Source organism: Oncorhynchus keta, chromosome 19 (assembly GCF_023373465.1).
Source record: "Oncorhynchus keta strain PuntledgeMale-10-30-2019 chromosome 19, Oket_V2, whole genome shotgun sequence".
Taxonomy (NCBI): Eukaryota; Metazoa; Chordata; class Actinopteri; order Salmoniformes; family Salmonidae; genus Oncorhynchus; species Oncorhynchus keta.
Window position 1 is genome coordinate 7,140,709 of NC_068439.1, and position 4,774 is coordinate 7,145,482.

General features: G+C 43.6%; 1 long non-coding RNA gene across 1 annotated transcript; it reads left to right on the forward strand.

The window, feature by feature from the left end:
• The first annotated feature begins 3,481 nt into the window (after positions 1–3,481).
• On the forward strand, positions 3,482–4,534 carry LOC127909612 (uncharacterized). The gene is made up of 4 exons (XR_008072209.1): positions 3,482–3,770; positions 3,859–4,056; positions 4,133–4,363; positions 4,431–4,534. It is a non-coding gene; the product is annotated as an uncharacterized LOC127909612 (long non-coding RNA).
• Positions 4,535–4,774: the final 240 nt, after the last annotated feature.

Sequence of the window (4,774 nt, forward strand, 5' to 3'; positions counted from 1 at the left end):
AAACGCTTGGATTGCTTTCGCTGACACGACAGGTGGATTAACAAAAGGCGAAGCTGTGTTTTCCTATATTGCACTTGTGATTTCATGAATATAAATATTTATAGTAATATTTATTGTATGTAGCTCTATGCTATTCAGCGGTTGTTGATGACACTTATCCCGATAGGGGGATTGCTGTTACGGTTCTCTTCTTCCTCCTCCTCTGAAGAGGAGGTGAAGAAGAAGGATCGTACCAAAATGCAGTGTGGTTATTATGATACATGTTTAATAAACAAATAAACACAAACAATAAAAAACAATAAACGTAATGCGAAAACCTAAACAGTTCCTCAGATCCACAAAATCTGCATTTTCTTGTGCTGCACGAGGCGAATATGTGTCCGTAGGCCATACAGCGCCTGCAAAATGGGGGCTGACGTGCATAAAACAACATCCCCCTGTCAGCCCCTAGGGAGAACATAGCAGGAGGATGGAGGTAGCCACCATGTCCCTTTGGGTCCTCTCTGAGGAGGGCCTGGAAGCCTCTCCTCCCATTCCAAAACCCAAGGGAGTCTTTGGGGTGCCTTGCTGAGGAGACGTTATCCATGTATCTCCCCAGAAAAGCCCTCACCTCTTCGTCCTTAACGTAAGGGTTGTAAATGTTGACAGTTACAACCCTAAAGTTGTTCTTCGCCAGGCTTGTTATTTCATAGTGGCTCATCGGCCTCTCACCTCCCACTGCTCTTGCCCTTCTCAGGATATCATCGTGTTTCTCCTCTGTATATAGTGCCACGTCGTATGCTCCCTCCAACAAGTTGCCTTGGAAACAAAACACGTCCTTCACGGTCAGCTTCCGAATCCCCATCAATATTATCCTTCCAAAAGATTCCCGTCCTAAAGGCTCCAACTCCTTTTCCTTCCAAGCAAACCGAATCGTGTTGGCCAGCCCAATCCCAGGGACCGACCGTGTTGATGGATTCAGCACCATCTCCGCAAGAAGAATGACGTTCGTTCGTTCTCTTCTCTTCTCTTCTCTTCTCTTCTCTTCTCTTCTCTTCTCTTCTCTTCTCTTCTCTTCTCTTCTCTTCTCTTCTCTTCCAAAACAAGGAAAAAAGAAAAACCAAAGTGACTGAGCCTATCTGGTGACAACTAACACAGAGACAGGAACAATCACCCACGAAACACTCAAAGAATATGTCTGCCTAAATATAGTTCCCAATCAGAGACAACGATAAACACCTGCCTCTGATTGAGAACCACTCCAGGCAACCATAGACTTTCCTAGACTACTATACTATACCACAATCCCATAACCTACAAAAAAACCCAAGACAAAACCCACCACATAAATAACCCATGTCACACCCTGACCTGACCAAAATAAAAATAATAAAGAAAACACAAAATACTAAGACCAGAGGGTGACAATTGCAGCCATAACAGGTTATACCAATACATTTTTTATTTGATTTATTTCACCTTTATTTAACCAGGCCAGTTGAGAACCAGTTCTCCTTTACAACCGGGACAAGATAAAGCAAAAGCAGTGCGACACAAACAACAACAACAGAGTTACACATGAACAAACGTCCAGTAAATAACATAATATAAAAATCTATGTACAGTGTGACCGGGCCAAGAATGAAAACACAACATGTTAATAAGTGTTGGCGCCATGTTTCATGAGCTCAAATAAAACCTCCGGGCAAATGTAGTAATGTTAGGGAGGTAAAGGCAATAAATTGGCCAATAGTGGTGAAATAATTACAATTTAACATTAAACGTCTTGAATATAACTATTATTGGGTTCAAATATACATTTAGATTTGTAAAAATCCATCCACAACAACCACAATCCGTAAGGCGCACATAGCTAAATGAGAGAGCAGCCGTGTGATTCACATCAATGCTCTATGTAGATATCAATAACAAGTGATATCTGTATCACCGTAGACGTCACCTTTACCTCCAAGTGTTTCTTCTAGTTGGATCATGTTTGGATGCCGACAGCAGTCACACCATTGGGAAGACATAGCTTGGTACTGTAGCCTACAAAAAACCTATTTCTGCTATTTTCCCCTCGATCCATCAAACACATTTGGTGTGTCATCATAGTGGTCTCTGATTGGTGGTCATCATTTGTTGTGTCTTCATGGTGGTCTCTGACATCATAATGGTTTCTGTCATCATAGTGGTCTCTGATTGGTGGTCATCATTTAACGTGTCATCGTAGTGGTCTCTGGTTGGTGGTCATCATTTGTTGTGTCATCATAGTGGTCTCTGATTGGTGGTCATCATTTAACGTGTCATCGCAGTGGTCTCTGATTGGTGGTCATCATTTGTTGCGTCATAGTGGTCTCTGATTGGTGGTGATTGTGTACATGAAGTGTCTAGGCTAGGGTGTAGGTGGCTTGGGGATAGGTTCCAGGCATCCAGACATCCTGAATCACTCTTGATCTTCACTAACCCCTTAGCCTTGATCCTTGCTCCCCCACCTGTCTCTCTCCCTCTCGCTCGCTCGCTCATCTCCCGCCGTCCTAATCCTGTTAGGACCGAAGTGGCAGAAACCTCCTCGTCCCTTTGTCGGACTTCAGTGGCCTGCGCCAGATGGATAGGCTGTGCGTGTGTGTGTATATATATGTCTGGGTGTCTGTTTGTCTGGCCAGCCTTGGTGTTTAGTGCCAAGCCTTCTTCGCAATCTCTAGCAGGTGACGGTGGTCAATCAACATTGCTAATGATGTTAATGACGGCCTCCACTGAGGGCCAGATGGTGCTGGCCAATCATTATGTTTATAAGAGTGTTAGGCAGGTAGCTCCTTTTCTCAATCTCCAATTCCTGCAAACGAGCTTTCTTCACCGTCACTGGTGGCAAGAGACACGAGAGAAGGTTACAGACTCTCTGGGGGCATTAATCTGAATTTATCACGAGACTGTTTAGTGACAAGATGTCAGCCGTCCGTTGAGGTCAATGTGGTGAAGATCATTATTAATGACCTCCATTGGGGTCAATAGGTACTGTGGGATGTGCTGGCCTACAATGATGTTAACCAGCTGTTTTATGATAGACTTTTATAGAGTTAGCTACCTCTCTGCAATCTCCTATACTGTCAGGGCATAGACTATCCAGATGCATTAGTCAACAAGACATCAGTCAGTCATTTAGAGTTACCAGCCTCAGAAATTGGAGGCCAAATAAATGCTTCACAGAGTTCAAGTAACAGACACATCTCACCAACAACTGTTCAGAGGAGACTGCGTGATTTTTTTAATACATTAATTTATTTGACCAGGTAAGTTGACAGAGAGAGAGAGAGAGAAACAGAGAAACAGAGAGACAGAGAGACAGAGAGACAGAGAGACAGAGAGACAGAGAGACAGAGAGACAGAGAGACAGAGAGATGATGCTTGCCCGAGTGCTTGGATGTTTTTAAGGTAAAACAGATTAAGGTTTACTCAGGGCCAGTTTTAATGTCAGATGCACAAATACAGTGAAATGCCTTTCTAGAAAACTCTAAACCCAACAATACAGCAATCAATATCAATGTAGCACTAAAAATAATAACACAAGATAATAACACGAGAAGTAATAAGAATAAACAATGTACAGGGATACTGGAGTGATGGAGGTAGATATGTACAGGGATACTGGAGTGATGGAGGTAGATATGTACAGGGATACTGGAGTGATGGAGGTAGATATGTACAGGGATACTGGAGTGATGGAGGTAGATATGTACAGGGATACTGGAGTGATGGAGGTAGATATGTACAGGGATACTGGAGTGATGGAGGTAGATATGTACAGGGATACTGGAGTGATGAGGTAGATATGAGGGATACTGGGTGAGATATGTACAGGGATACTGGAGTGTGATGGAGGTAGATATGTACAGGGATACTGGAGTGATGGAGGTAGATATGTACAGGGATACTGGAGTGATGGAGGTAGATATGTACAGGGTTACTGGAGTGATGGAGGTAGATATGTACAGGGATACTGGAGTGATGGAGGTAGATATGTACAGGGATACTGGAGTGATGGAGGTAGATATGTACAGGGATACTGGAGTGATGGAGGTAGATATGTACAGGGATACTGGAGTGATGGATAGATATGAGGGTAGATATGTACAGGGATACTGGAGTGATGGAGGTAGATATGTACAGGGATACTGGAGTGATGGAGGTAGATATGTACAGGGTTACTGGAGTGATGGAGGTAGATATGTACAGGGATACTGGAGTGATGGAGGTAGATATGTACAGGGATACTGGAGTGATGGAGGTAGATATGTACAGGGATACTGGAGTGATGGAGGTAGATATGTACAGGGATACTGGAGTGATGGAGGTAGATATGTACAGGGATACTGGAGTGATGGAGGTAGATATGTACAGGGATACTGGAGTGATGGAGGTAGATATGATACAGGGATACTGGAGTGATGGAGGTAGATATGTACAGGGATACTGGAGTGATGGAGGTAGATATGTACAGGGTTACTGGAGTGATGGAGGTAGATATGTACAGGGATACTGGAGTGATGGAGGTAGATATGTAGGGATACTGGAGTGATGGAGGTAGATATGTACAGGGATACTGGAGTGATGGAGGGATACTGGAGTGATGGAGGTAGATATGTACAGGGTTACTGGAGTGATGGAGGTAGATATGTACAGGGATACTGGAGTGATGGAGGTAGATATGTACAGGGATACTGGAGTGATGGAGGTAGATATGTACAGGGATACTGGAGTGATGGAGGTAGATATGTACAGGGATACTGGAGTGATG